Below are 15,115 nucleotides of genomic sequence, written 5' to 3' on the forward strand. Positions count from 1 at the left end.
ACACCTTTTCATGAGGTTTCCGGGAAGAGTAGGGCCAAATTTGTAGCACAATGGCATAGAGACACATATGGACAGAACCGACAGAACAAACTTCATTTCCTGAAATTTCATTTTTCTCTATGCACAGTTTCTACCAAATTTGCGTCTAGGGAAAAAATATCAGAGATTAACAAATTGCTCCCTTTTGCAGCTGGAGTAGATCCTTTTGGGGTGCAAAATCTCTTCTGGTGGGACCATCCACTCTTCATTTGAATCAAAGAGGTTCCTTGGTGATATTCTGGCTTCTAATGCATGTTGTTTGCTACTGCTACAGACTGTGGTTGCCAGTGAGAATGTTTCTGATAGCTTCCTCAATACTCAGTAATTTGACCATTTTCATCTAAGAAAATTCATTCACTGGAAAAAATAAACACAAGATAAAGTGAGGCAATAAGAGGGATGAAACAACTCCCTTCTCTCATGTCCTACTCACATGTTACCAGGGAAAGGAGTGAGAACTCATCTGTTTATACGTTTTACGCACAATGATTCTGGAGCAGAAAATCACGTGTCTCTGAAGTCAATCAAGGCTATTCATAATCACACACAATAACTAACATTTATTACCATGGTCAAAACCATTTGTGAAAGTTACACTTTTGGGGTTGATAGCTGGCAGAGAAAATTTATACAGGTTCTATATGATGCACAAGGAAGGAGAAATCCAATCATGGTACCATGCCGGAGTTCTCAACTTAGGGTCCATAAACTTGTACTAAAATATTTTTAGTAAATGTATTTCAATATTATTAACCTCCTATATAATATTACATATTTCATTCTATATATTTAAAATCATTATTGTGAGAAGGTGTCAATACAATTACTCAGACTTTCAAAGATGTTCGTGTAACCAAAGTGTAAAGAATTCCTTCTGTAAGGGCTGCAGTGTCATTGATCAAGCTATCCTCCAGCTATTATATTTCTTTTGCTTCTAATTTCCTTGAGATAAACGATGTGATTGTTGATGGTTCAAGGAAAGGAGTAATCATGAAGCTTCACTGGAAAACCAGGTTAGAGATGGGTTTCCATAATTAAAAAACATGTTGAAAGTCATCTTTGTTGTTGCATCTCCGTGACTTTATCAGAGAAATATGGTTTAAAAACAGGTGAAACATTGAGAGAGATGCATACTGGGCAGAATGTTAGCATGTCACTTATTGAATGTCATTAGATAATATGCTATTCACAGAATAACAATACTTCAAAGTCGAAAAGAACCTCAGACATAACTGAATCCAATGAGTAACTGAATTAGAATGCAGAAGTGAATTAGCCAGATAACCAAGACTCTAATAAAACCACATTTTTCCTTCTGAGCCAATAAAACCGCTCCTACTTCTGAAATCCTCATAAAAATTGATTCGGGGTGACCATCACGAACACATACTATGTGTAGGATGCCGTGCCTCGCTTTGCTCTGCTTCTTGGCTCTGGGCTGGGGCAGCTAGGCCGGGCCCAGCGGCGCGTCCCCGCCGCCCTGCCCGGCTCCCTGCCGCTGCGACGGAGACCGCGGGGTGGACTGCACCGGCCGAGCGCTGACGGCCGTGCCCGACGGACTGAGCGCCTTCACCCACTCCCTGGACATCAGTATGAATAATATTACCCAGTTACCAGAAGATGCCTTTAAGAATTTTCCTTTTCTGGAAGAATTACGATTGGCTGGCAATGACCTTTCCTTTATCCATCCAAAGGCCTTGTCTGGGTTGAAAGAGCTCAAAGTTCTAACGCTTCAGAACAATCAGTTGAAAACTGTTCCAAGGGAAGCCATCCGAGGACTGAGCTCTCTGCAGTCTTTGCGACTAGATGCCAACCACATTACCTCAGTCCCTGAGGAGAGCTTTGAGGGTCTCGTTCAGTTACGGCATCTGTGGCTCGATGACAATAGTCTGAGTGAAGTTCCTGTCCGACCACTCAGCAACCTCCCCTCTCTCCAAGCTCTGACTTTGGCTCTCAACAAGATCACAAGCATCCCTGATTTTGCCTTTACCAACCTTTCAAGCCTTGTGGTTCTGCACCTTCATAACAATAAAATTAAGACCCTGGGCCAGCACTGTTTTGATGGGTTAGACAACTTGGAAACCTTGGACTTGAATTATAATAATTTGGGAGAATTTCCTCAAGCGATTAAAGCATTGCCAAGCCTGAAGGAACTGGGATTTCGTAGTAATTCTATTTCTGTAATCCCTAATGGAGCATTTGGTGGAAATCCACTCTTAAAAACCATCCATTTAAATGACAACCCTTTATCTTTTGTGGGGAACGTGGCCTTTCACAATCTTTCGGAGCTGCATTCTCTAGTCATTCGGGGTGCAGGCATGGTACAGGGATTTCCTAACCTGACTGGAACCGTCAATTTAGAGAGTTTAACCTTGACGGGCACCAAGATAAGCAGTATACCCAGTAACTTGTGCCAAGATCGAAAGAAGCTTAAGACCTTGGACTTGTCTTACAACAATATACAGGAACTTTCTAGTTTCAATGGGTGCAGTGCTTTGGAGGAAATTTCATTGCAACATGATCAGATCTATGAAATTAAAGAAAGCACCTTCCAAGGACTTACTTCCCTGCGTATCCTAGATCTGAGTAGAAACCTGATCCATGAAGTTCACAGTGGAGCATTCATTAAGCTTGGGTCAATCACTAACCTAGATATCAGTTTCAATGAATTGACTTCATTTCCAACAGAAGGACTGAATGGGTTAAACCAGCTAAAACTGATGGGCAACTTTCATCTAAAAGAAGCATTATCAGCAAAGGACTTTGTGAATCTCAGGTCTTTATCTGTGCCGTATGCTTACCAGTGCTGTGCGTTTTGGGGTTGTGATTCTTATACAGACTCAAACACAGACGACGCCAGCCTCCCAGACCACAGCGTTTCCTCCAACCAGGAAAAAGCTGACCCAGCAGATCTCCCAGGCAGGACTGAGAAAGAAGAGCACAGCCAGACAATTATCCACTGTACTCCTGCAACAGGTGCCTTTAAGCCCTGTGAATATCTGCTGGGGAGCTGGATGATCCGTCTCACTGTGTGGTTTATTTTCTTGGTCGCGTTGTTTTTCAACCTGCTTGTCCTTGTAACGACATTTGCAGCTCGTGCTCCGTGGCCTTCCTGCAAGCTGTTCATAGGCCTGATTTCTGTGTCTAACTTACTCACGGGAGTCTACACTGGCATTTTAACTTTCCTGGATGCCATCTCTTGGGGAAGATTTGCTGAATTTGGGATCTGGTGGGAGACTGGCAACGGTTGCAAAGTTGCTGGCTTTCTTGCAGTATTTTCCTCGGAAAGTGCCATATTTTTATTGATGCTGGCAGCTGTGGAACGAAGTTTATCCGCCAAGGAGATCCTGAAAAATGGGAAGAGCAACCATGTAAGACAGTTCCAGGCGGCTGCCGTGTTAGCGTTTCTGTGTGCTGCGGTAGCCGGGTGCTTGCCCCTCTTCCACAAAGGGGAATATTCTGCGTCTCCCCTCTGCTTGCCTTTCCCCACAGGTGAAACAGCTTCATTGGGGTTTACTGTCACCCTGGTGCTCCTCAACTCATTAGCATTTCTCCTAATGGCTATTATCTACACCAAACTTTACTGCAACCTGGAAAAAGAGGACCTCTCAGAGCATTCCCAGGCTAGCATGATTAAGCATATTGCTTGGCTCATATTTACCAACTGCATCTTTTTCTGCCCCGTTGCATTTTTCTCATTTGCACCACTGATCACTGCAATTTCCGTCAGCCCAGAGATCATGAAGTCTGTCACGTTGATATTTTTCCCATTGCCTGCTTGCCTGAATCCAGTCCTGTATGTTTTCTTCAACCCCAAATTCAAGGAAGACTGGAAGCTACTGCGGCGACACATTACCAGAAAGAATGGGTCTGTTGCTGTTTCCATCAGTAGCCAGGGTGGTTGTGTGACCCAGGATTTCTACTATGACTGTGGCATGTATTCACACTTGCAGGGAAACCTGACCGTGTGTGACTGTTGTGAATCCTTCCTTCTGACAAAACCAGTGTCGTGCAAACACTTAATTAAATCACACAGCTGTCCTGCATTGGCTGTGGCGCCTTGCCAGCGACCAGATGGCTATTGGTCCGACTGTGGGACTCAGTCTGCTCACTCTGATTACGCAGATGAGGAAGACTCGTTTGTCTCAGACAGTTCAGACCAAGTGCAGGCCTGTGGGCGTGCCTGCTTCTATCAGAGTAGGGGATTCCCTTTGGTCCGCTATGCTTATAATATACCAAGAGTTAAAGACTGAGAAACACTGTTAATAAGTTATTCTTTTGTCATCTCCCCCAAACCCCTTTTAAAGTGTAAAAGTATGATTTTTCTCAAGTAAGTGTACACTATTCTGAAATTTCATTGGGAAAACACTTCTGTCCTTCCTGCCTGGTGTCACTAATAAAAAGAGAAGGTGGCAGGGTATTTCTTATACCGTACCATTTTCAAAGAACAGGGGCCTAAATTGTAATCACTGCAGATACATTTCCAAGCACTGTCCTTCCTTTAAATGGTTTTCTAACTTGAAAAACTTTTTAACATATCCTAATTGTATTTTGCTTCATCTGATTTGCAAGAGACAAGTTCATCACCACCTCCCTTTTAAGCACAAGGTAAAGAACAGCTGTTAATATTAGAAAATTAGTTTAAAATGTGACTTCCTATAAGGAAAAAGAAATCCTTGCTAATTTTTCATAGTGTTTTCAGCGTTAATCTCAGGACAATGTATTACGGAGCCAATAAGGGAATGTTTCCCAGACAGAACTGTGATGGGGTATAGGCATCAAAACTTGGGTCTACCTTTCAGTATTTGACTTAGCAGAATAAGACGTTGTTTAAAGAATTGATGAACCCCCCAGATTTGTAAAGGCTGTTAACTTGAAAATATTAACAGCTGTCAGGCTACAGTAGAACTTGAATGGCTCTTTTCTTCTATTAAAAATAGTTTTGATGAAAATGTTTTCCTCCATTTGGAGACTGTTCATATCCTTCTACAGGAAGATCTTCAAGGACTAAAATGAGTGAAATGGGATTTTTTTCATTGTGCCTAAGATATTTCAGAGATCCATCTGTTTTTCTAAGACAACACTCTCGTAACATCCTGGACACTACAGATATTTTCCAATTTGCATGGCATGGTATCTGTTTATCTGTTGATTTATACTGAAATCAAAGTAGGCAGAAAGAGCATAAGTTTCCCTAAGAGCCTAATCCATTTATTTCAATAAGTTTATTAAGTCTTTATGGAATGCAAGACTCTGTGCTGAGTACTGGGTGAATACATCAAGACTCAGTTGAATCAGTGTGGAAATTAATGTGACAATACTCTCCACAGTTGTTGATTGCAGCCCAGGCATCTCTTCTATTGCTGAAGAACCCTTGTTTATCATTTTCCATCGTCTCTATAGATCAATTAATCCACCCATCAATAAATGTTTATTAAGTGCCTCCTATGTGCAAATCATTATGCTAAGTGATGGGAATGCAAAGAGTAAAAAGACAACTCCTACCCTTAAAAAGATTTCAATGTAAATGAGATTGGGTATTTGTGCTGGACACCAGAAATAGCACCAGAATAGCCCCAATTTGATAAAACAGGGAAAGTAAAACCATCATAAGAGCAAAAGGACAGAGTAGAAATCAAACAAGGTGGTATGAATCAAAATGATGTAAAGATCAGAATACAAGGCAGAACGTGCTAAGAGCCAGAAGAGAAGAGAAGCCAAAGCAGTGTCCTTAATTTCGAGTTCAGAAGAACAATAAAGCCGTCCTGGATGAATGGACATGAACCAATTTTTGATATATTTTGACGGACATAGAGAGGAAGGATAAGATGAAAGAAAGGTAGGGAGCAGTGGGTGTGCATTACAGGAAGAGATAACATAATAAGGATTGACATAGATGATAAAAGGTGTCCAAAAAATGGGTTTGGTACCAAATTAATTATCCTGTTTGGTTAGAGTCCAGAGTGGGCATAATGAAAGATAGCTTTACAAAGGTGCCTTAAAAAGGCTTGTGTGCCACAGAAATGGCAAATACCAATGTATGAGTGTACCAGGTTACAAAAGGTCTTTAAAGGTAAAAAAAGAAAAGAATTCATATTTTAGTCTCATAATTTCCTAGATTATGGAATCTCCAGATCAATTAGTAAATCTCATCATCTTACACTTAAGGAAACAAGATCTAAATGGTTAAATGCTTTGTCCAAGGTCACATAAATAGTACTTAGAAAGTCTAGGCTTACTATCTGAGCCTAGGTTATTTTCCTTCAGATTCAGGACTTCTGCCTGTCCTTGTCCATTATGCCATGGAGAAATTTCCACTGAATCAAATAATCAAGATTCAAAAGTATCTTCTGGGACACATTCTTTTCAACATTACGATAAACAAGAATATTCACAAAGGAAAAGCATACTTTGAGCAAAATATGAAATATTTTCTTAATTCCCAATTAACATGTCATTCTCAAACTCTGGAAACACTCTGATTGATTCTTTGGAGAATGAAGTGTAGATTTCTGAGAGATTATGTAGGAGAAGTCCGCAAAGGAAACATTAGGTGATATACATGAGTACAACAGAAAACATTTGATACAACTGTAAGTGTTAGGTAACAATCAAATGAAATATATGTATGATTGTTTTGGAGGAAAAACACATTTTCTTCAAACTCAGAAAGCTGTCATTTTGTAGAGTTTCTTCAGGGTTTCTTTCATATCCTTGTTCTTTAGGCTGTAGATCATGGGGTTCAACATGGGGAAGAGCACAGTGTAAAACGTAGAGATGATTTTGTTGCACTCCATGGCATAGCTGGAACTTGGGGGAGAATAAATATAGATAATAGAGCCATACAATTAGGTAGAAGAAATCAAGTTAGAATAACAGGTAGAAAAGGCTTTGAGTCGACCTTCTGCAAAGTGAAATCTCAAGATGGCAGCAATGATAAAGAGGTACGAGGCTAGGATTAGTAGAGCAGGAGCGATGACATTGGAGGCCAAGAGGAAACAGAGCACCTCCTGGTAACTCTCCTTTACATTACCTGTCAGCTTCAACAAGGGTGGGATATCACAGAAGTCATCAATGATATTATCCCCACAGAAATTCAGAGTGAATGTATTGCTAGCAAGTATGACACCATTAACAACACCGCCAATGTAGGAAATGCCAATCAGACATATATGTAACCATCTACACATGGCCTGAGCATAGAGTAATGGATTGGAGATGGCTACATAATCGTCATGTGTCATTGCTGCCAACAGGTAGCATTCACTATGTCCTAGAGCAGCTGCGAGGAAAAACTGAGACTCACATCCAGCAAAGAAGATGCTCTTATCCTCAGAGACACAGGTCAACATGATTTTGGGAGTATAAACAGAGGAATATCAGAGATCCAGAAAAGACAGATTTCCAATGAAGAAATACATAGGGGTGTGCAGCCGGAAATATGAATAGATTAATACTATAAAACTGATATTCCCTACCAATGTAAGAAAGTATACCATGAGGAAAAGAACAAAAAGGATCAATTGCATCATAGGATCCTGGGTGAAACGTAGCAGGATGAACTCAGTTACTGTATGGTTGTTTTTCTCCATGCCTGCAGAAGGTTTCTTCTACCATGGAGAAGTGGACCAGAAGCACCATTGCCCATAGCCAGATAAAACAAATTTATTTTTTTTTAATTTAATTTAATTTAATTTTTTATTTTTTTATTTAACTTTTAACATTCATTTTCACAAAATTTTGGGTTACAAATTTTCTCCCCTTTTGTCCCCTACCCCCCAAACCCAAGCTTTCTAATTACCCCTGTGACCAATCTGCTCTCTCTTCTATCATCCCTCTCTGCCCTTGTCTCCGTCTTCTCTTTTGTCCTGTAGGGCCAGATAGCTTTCTTTACCCCTTTACCTGTATTTCTTATTTCCTCGTGGTAAGAACATTACAGTTGATCCTAACACTTTGAGTTCCTACTTCTTTACCTCCCTCCCTCTCCACCCCTTCCCTTTGGAAGGCAAGCAATTCAATATAGGCCAAATCTGTGTAGTTTTGCAAATGACTTCCATAATAGTTGTGTTGTATAGGACTAACTATATTTCCCTCCATCTTATCCTGTCCCCCATTACTTCTATTCTCTTTTGATCCTATCTCTCCCCATGAGTGTCGACCTTGAATTGCATACTCCTCCTCATTCCCTCCCTTCTATCATCCCCCCACCCTGCTTGTCCCCTTGTCCCCCACTTTCCTGTATTGTGAGATAGGTTTTCCTACCAAAATGAGTGTGTACTTTGTTCTTTCCTTTAGTGGAATGTGATGAGAGTAGACTTCATGTTTTTCTCTCACCTCCCCTCTTTATCCCTCCACTAATGAGTCTTTTGCTTGCCTCTTTTATGAGAGATAATTTGCCCCATTCAATTTCTCCCTTTCTCCTCCCCATATATTTCTCTCTCACTGCTTGATTTCATTTTTTTTAAGATATGATCCCATCCTCTTCAATTCACTCTGTGCACTCTGTCTCTACGTATGTGTGTGTGTGTGTGTGCATGTGTGTGTGTGTACTCCCACCCAGTACCCAGATACTGAAATGTTTCAAGAGTTACAAATATTGTCTTTCCATACAAGGATGTAAACAGTTCAACTTTAGTAAGTCCCTTATGACTTCTCTTTGCTGTTCACCTTTTCATGCTTCTCTTCATTCTTGTGTTTGAAAGTCAAATTTTCTTTTCAGCTCTGGTCTTTTCATCAAGAAAATTTGAAAATCCTCTATTTCTTTGAAAGACCAATTTTTCCCCTGAAGTATTATACTCAGTTTTGCTGGGTAGGTGATTCCTGGTTTTAGTCCTAATTCCTTTAACTTCTGGAATATCCTATTCCATGCCCTTCGATCCGTTAGTGTAGAGGCTGCTAGATGTTGTGTTATCCTGATTGTATTTCCACAATACTTGAATTGTTTCTTTCTAGCTGCTTGCAATATTTTCTCCTTGACCTGGGAACTCTGGAATTTGGCCACAATGTTCCTAGGAGTTTCTCTTTTTGGATCTCTTTCATGCGGTGTTCTGTGGATTCCTTGAATATTTATTTTGCTCTCTGGTTCTAGAATCTCAGGGCAGTTTTCCTTGATAATTTCATGAAAGATGATGTCTAGGCTCTTCTTTTGATCATGGCTTTCAGGTAGTCCCAAAATTTTTAAATTGTCTCTCCTGGCTCTATTTTCCAGGTCAGTTGTTTTTCCAATGAGATATTTCACATTATCTTCCATTTTTCCATTCTTCTCTCTTTTTTCTGTGATATCATGCTTTCTCGCAATGTCCTTAGCCTCCATCTGTGCCATTCTAGTTTTGAAAGAACTATTTTCTTCAGTGAGCTTTTGAATCTCCTTTTCCATTTGGCTAATTCTGCTTTTGAAAGCATTCTTCTCCTCATTGGCTTTTTGAACCTCTTTTGCCAATTGAGTTAGGCTAGTTTTCAACGTGTTAATTTCTTCAACATTTTTTTGGTTCTCCTTTAGCAGGGAGCTGATCTGCTTTTCATGCTTTTCTTTCATATCTCTCATTTCTCTTCCCAGTTTTTCCTCCACCTCTCTAACTTGATTTTCAAAATTCTTTTTGAGCTCTTCCATGGCCTGAGCCCATTGGGTGGGCTATGACACAGAAGCCTTAATTTCTGTGTCTTTGCCTGATGGTAAGCATTGTTCTTCCTCATCAGAAAGGAAGGGAGGAAATGTCTGTTCTCCAAGAAAGTAGCCTTCAATAGTCTTATTTCTTTTCCCTTTTCTGGGCATTTTCATAGCCAGTGACTTGACCTCTGAATATTCTCACACCCACCTCGCCTCCTGGTCCTCCCAGCCAGCGTTTGGGGACTGAGATTCAAATGCTGCTTCCAGCCTTAGGGATTTTGGCGGGGGCAGGGCTGCTATTTAGTGTGAGAATTAAGTTCAGGTGGTCAGGTCGGGGCAGGGCTGCCTCTCAGGCTCAGTTCCCTCAGGGGGTTTATGCACAGACCTTCCACAATGGATCCAGGCTGCTGCCCCCTTGGGGAGCCCCTGTCTGCAGCCGCCTCTCAGCTTCTACCTCGCGGGGGAGGCCCGAATCATGGGGGCACCCCACTCCCCTCTCGACCCGCCAAAGAGACTCTCTCACCGACCCCCATCACCTGTGGGTGGAGGGACTTGTGCGGCCACTGGAGATCCCGTCCCTGATGCCCGCTTGGATCTGTATCTCTCGGTGCTGCGGCCGCTGCAGGGCTGCCCTCAGCTCCCAGTCCGCAGCGCGAAGGACCCCCCGCGAGAGGTTTGCAGTTCCCTCCGGAACAGAAATCTCCCTCGCTCCAATATTCCGTGGCCTCTGGGTGCAGAATTCGCCGTGAGTTACTCCCCTGTAGCCGTTCTGTGGGTTGTGGGTTCAGAGCTATCTGTATGTGCGTCTTTCTACTCTGCCATCTTGGTTCCGCCCCTAAAACAAATTTAAAAAGAAACATCACATTATTAGGTAAACGCTACAATCAACAGGCAGCAACATTTGCCTATCATTTAATCTTTTTATTTGGTTAAATATCAATACCAGCAGACATTTGGAATTTGGAATAGTTATTTCATTAGAGGTAGTCTTTGGTCCTCAAAGTCTGCAAAGAGAGATGAAGTTCTGGTGATTCCTACAAGGCTGAAACGGTTTCAAGTGCATGCCATGTCATTGATTTCATGACTATCATCCAAGGACTAGCCCAGCAACTTCAAAGAGGCTCATTACCTGCCAGCCTGAAGGGTAAAGGATGTTTTAGACACAGACATTTTCAACAAATGTCTTCCAAGCAGTTGAAAGTTGTTCTATGAAATGGTGGAAAAATTGTCTACAGCAATGACATTTCCACAAAGTGTAGAAATATTGGATAGAGCATCATTTTTAATTATGCATAATTACACTATTAAACCATGAGACTATTTTTGCTTATGATTAATGGGATCCCACTAATCAGCTCTCTGTGAACCTAGTGGATCAAGAAATTATGGAGCCATTACTTTGTCACTGAATCCAACCGTTTTATTCTTCAGATAAGGAAACTAAGACTTGGGAAATAGATGTGATTTATTCAAGTTCATCTGACTCCACATTCAGTTCTCATTCCATCAAACCACAATGGCTCATATCTTTTGACCTCTTTTTATGCTAGCATGAAAGCATATATGTGTTTTTGCAAATGCCAAGAATGACAAAATTCAGGAGAGAAGCCAAGATGGCGGAGTAGAAGGACACATATATGCTACCTCTGAACACATAGCCCATAAAATCCCTGTGAAGAACTACCAACAATTTCGGGAGCAGCAGAACCCACAGAACAATAGAGCAGAGGAGATTTATGTTCCAGAGAGACCTGAAGATCTGACACGAAAGATCTGTCACGAACCCAGACCAGAGCACAGCCCAGCCCTGCCTTGGCTGTGTGACACCAAGAGGAGAAGATTCGAGCAGGCTTCAGGGACAGAATCTCTAGCAACCTCGCAGGTCCCTCCACCCACAGGTGACAAGGGTCTGTGAGAGAGTCTCTTTGGCTCACCGAGAGCGGACTGGGGTGCCCCATAGCCCAGGGGCCTTTGGGAGACAGCAGTAGAGGCTACAGCACACAGGAACTCCTAAAGCAGGCAGGAGCTCAGATTCATTGTTCAAGGTCTCTGCATAAATCCCCTGAAGGAACTAAGCCTTATGAGGCAGCCCTGACCCCACCTGAGCACCTGAACTTAATCTCACACTGAATAGAAGGCCTGCCCTTGCCCAAAAATCCTGAAGCAGGGAAGCAGAATTTGAATCTCAGACTCTAAGTGCTGGCTGGGCGGATCTGGAGGGGAGGTGGGCGTGGAGAGGATACTCAGAAGTCAAGTAATTGGCTGGGAAAATGCCCAGGAAGGGGGAAAAAATAAGACCATAGAAGGTTACTTTCTTGGGGAAGAGATATCTCCTCCCATCCTGTCAGATGAGAAAGAACAGTGCTTACCATCAGGAAAAGACATAAAAGTCAAGGCTTCTGTATCCCAAACATCAAAAATAAACATTCAATGGGCTCATGCCATGGAAGAGCTCAAAAAAGATTTTGAAAATCAAGTTAGAGAGGTGGAGGAAAAACTGGGAAGAGAAATGAGAGAGATGAAAGAAAAGCATGAAAAGCAGGTCAACACCTTGCTAAAGGAGACCCAAAATATGCTGAAGAAAATAACACCTTTAAAAATAGGCTAACTCAATTGGTAAATGAGGTTCAAAAAGCCAATGAGGAGAAGAATGCTTTAAAAAGCAGAATTAACCAAATGGAAAAGGAGGTTCAAAAGCTCACTGAAGAAAATAGTTCTTTCAAAATTAGAGTGGAACAGATGGAGGCTAATGACTTTATGAGAAAACAAGAAATCACAAAAAAAACCCAAAAGAATGAAAAAATGGAAGATAATGTGAAATATCTCATTGGAAAAACAACTGACCAGGAAAATAGATCCAGGAGAGACACTTTAAAAATTATGGGACCGCCTGAAAGCCATGATCAAAAAAAGCGCTTAGACATCATCTTTCATGAAATTATCAAGGAAAATTGCACTGATATTCTAGAACCAGAGAGCAAAATAAGTATTCAAGGAATCCACGAATCACCTCCTGAAAGAGATCCAAAAAGAGAAACTCCTAGGGACATTGTGGCCAAATTCCAGAGTTCCCTGGTCAAGGAGAAAATATTACAAGCAGCTAGAAAGAAACAATTCAAGTATTGTGGAAATACAATCAGGATAACATAAGATCTAGGCGCTTCTACATTAAGGGATCAAAGTGTGTGGAATAGGATATTCCAGAAGACAAAAGAAGTAGGACTAAAACCAAGAATCACCTACCCAGAAATACTGAGTATAATACTTCAGGGTAAAAATGGTCTTTAAATGAAATAGAGGACTTTCAAGCATATTTAATGAAAAGACCAGAGCTGAAAAGAAAATCTGACTTTCAAACACAAGAATGAAGAGAAGCATGAAAAGGTAAACAGCAAAGAGAAGTCATAAGGGACTTACTAAAGTTGAACTGTTTACATTCCTACATGGAAAGACAATATTTGTAACTCTTGAACCTTTTTCAGTGTCTGGGTAGTGGGTGGGATTACTCACGCGCGCGCACACACACACACACACACACACACTTACACACACACACACAAATACACACAGAGAAACAGAGAGCACAGAGTGAATGGAATAGGATGGGATCATATCATAAAAAAATTTAATTAAGTGGTGAGAGAGAAATATATTGGGAGGAGAAAGGAAGAAATGGAATGGGGCAAATTATCTCTCATAAAAGAGGCAAGCAAAAAACTTTTTCGTGGAGGGAAAAAGAAGGGAAGTGAGAGAAAAACATGAAGTTTACTCTCATCACATACCACTAAATGAAGGAATAAAACTCACGGTCATTTTCGTATGAAAACCTATCTTACAATACAGGAAAGTGAAGGATAAGGGGATAAGCAGGGTTGGGGGGCATGATGGAAGGGAGGGCAATGGGAGGAGGGAGCAATTTGAAGTCAACACTCTTGGGGAGGGATAGGATCAAAAGAGAGAATAGAAGCAATGGGGGCAGGATTGAATGGAGGGAAGTATTGTTAGTCTTACACAACACGACTATTATGGAAGTCATTTGCAAAACTACACAGATATGGCCTATATTGAATTTCTTGCCTTCCAAAAGGAATGGGTGGGGAGGGAGGGATGAAGAGAAGCTGTAACTCAAAGTTTTAGGAACAACTGTCGAGTTCTGTTCTTGCTACTAGGAAATAAGATACAGGTAAAGGAGTATAGAAAGTTATCTGGCCCTACAGGGCAAAAGAGAAGATGGGTACAAGGGAAGGGAGGGATGTTAGAAGAGAGTGCAGATTGGTGATAGGGGCAATCAGAATGCTCGGTGTTTTGGGGTGGGGGGAGGGGACAATTGGGGAGAAAATTTGGAACCCAAAATTTTGTGGAAATGAATGTTGAAAACTTAAATAAATAAATTTAAAATAAAAAAATAAAAAAATTAAAATTAAAAAAAAAATAACAAAATCCCAGTATCTGAGGGTGGAAAAAGCCTTCATAGGGCATCATCAGAGCTACTCATCAGTTCAACTGACAGGACTTCTCAAGGCGACCAATCTAAGAGGTACTTATCTAGCTTGATTACTTCCAGGATCAAAGAAAATGTTTCATTATTTGAAATCAGAGTGCATATTCTGCATTGTGCTTAGGACTGAAATGAAGGAAGTTCATGAAAGAACTCTTACTTTGCATTCTATAATAGAGGTTTCTAGCTCATTCCTGTCGCCTCTCCCACTAATTGAAAATAATTCAAACTAATGAAATTGTACCCCATCATCCTAATCTTCATCCTCCTCACCATCATTATCTTCATCATGAATGTTGTTGTAATGTTTTGAGTATTATGCTGGTAGGGCAGTTAGGTTGCAGAGTGCATAAAGTGCTATGCTTGGAGTCACGGAGATTCATCTTCCAGAATTCAAATTTGGCCTCAGACACTTACAAGTCATTTGACCCTATTTGCTTAAGTTTCCTCGTCTGTAAAATGAGCTGGAAATGGAAGTGGTAAACCACTCTAGTTTAACTGTTAAGAAAACCCTGAATGGAGTCATGAAGAGACAGACATAATCGAAAATTAACTGAATATCAACACTGTACTTTTAGGCAATAAGACATGGGATTATCCATGTCTGATACTAGTAATGTCCTTCTTAGGCAACTACTTATATGCATGCGTGTGTTTGTGTGTGTGTGTGTGTGTGTGTGTGTGTGTTTGTATGTGTGTGAAGCAAGCAATTCCCTTATCTACTGTGCCACATAGCTTGAATGTTTCTCCTCCCCACCTCACATTCCATTTCCATAACTTCTTTCATTCCAAATCTTAGCTTCCAAGGAAGCCTTTTCTGCTTCCCCCTAACTTCTAGTGTCTTCTCTCAGCTTACCTTCCATCCATTCTGTATAGGTATTGTATTCATCTATTTACTTATTTTTCCCACAAGATTTTAAGTAACTTGAGAATAGTATCTGTCTTTGTCTTTGTAGCCCCTACACTTACCA

At 41.0% G+C, this 15,115-nt stretch overlaps 2 pseudogenes; one reads left to right on the forward strand and one right to left on the reverse strand.

Annotated features, from left to right (window-relative positions):
• Positions 1-1,439: 1,439 nt before the first annotated feature.
• LOC140524239 (leucine-rich repeat-containing G-protein coupled receptor 4 pseudogene) lies at positions 1,440-5,209 on the forward strand (annotated as a pseudogene).
• Positions 5,210-6,704: 1,495 nt separating this feature from the next.
• Positions 6,705-7,631, reverse strand: LOC140522022 (olfactory receptor 9G19-like; annotated as a pseudogene).
• Between the last annotated feature and the right edge of the window lie 7,484 nt (positions 7,632-15,115).

Source organism: Notamacropus eugenii, chromosome 2, assembly GCF_028372415.1.
Source record: "Notamacropus eugenii isolate mMacEug1 chromosome 2, mMacEug1.pri_v2, whole genome shotgun sequence".
NCBI lineage: Eukaryota > Metazoa > Chordata > Mammalia > Diprotodontia > Macropodidae > Notamacropus > Notamacropus eugenii.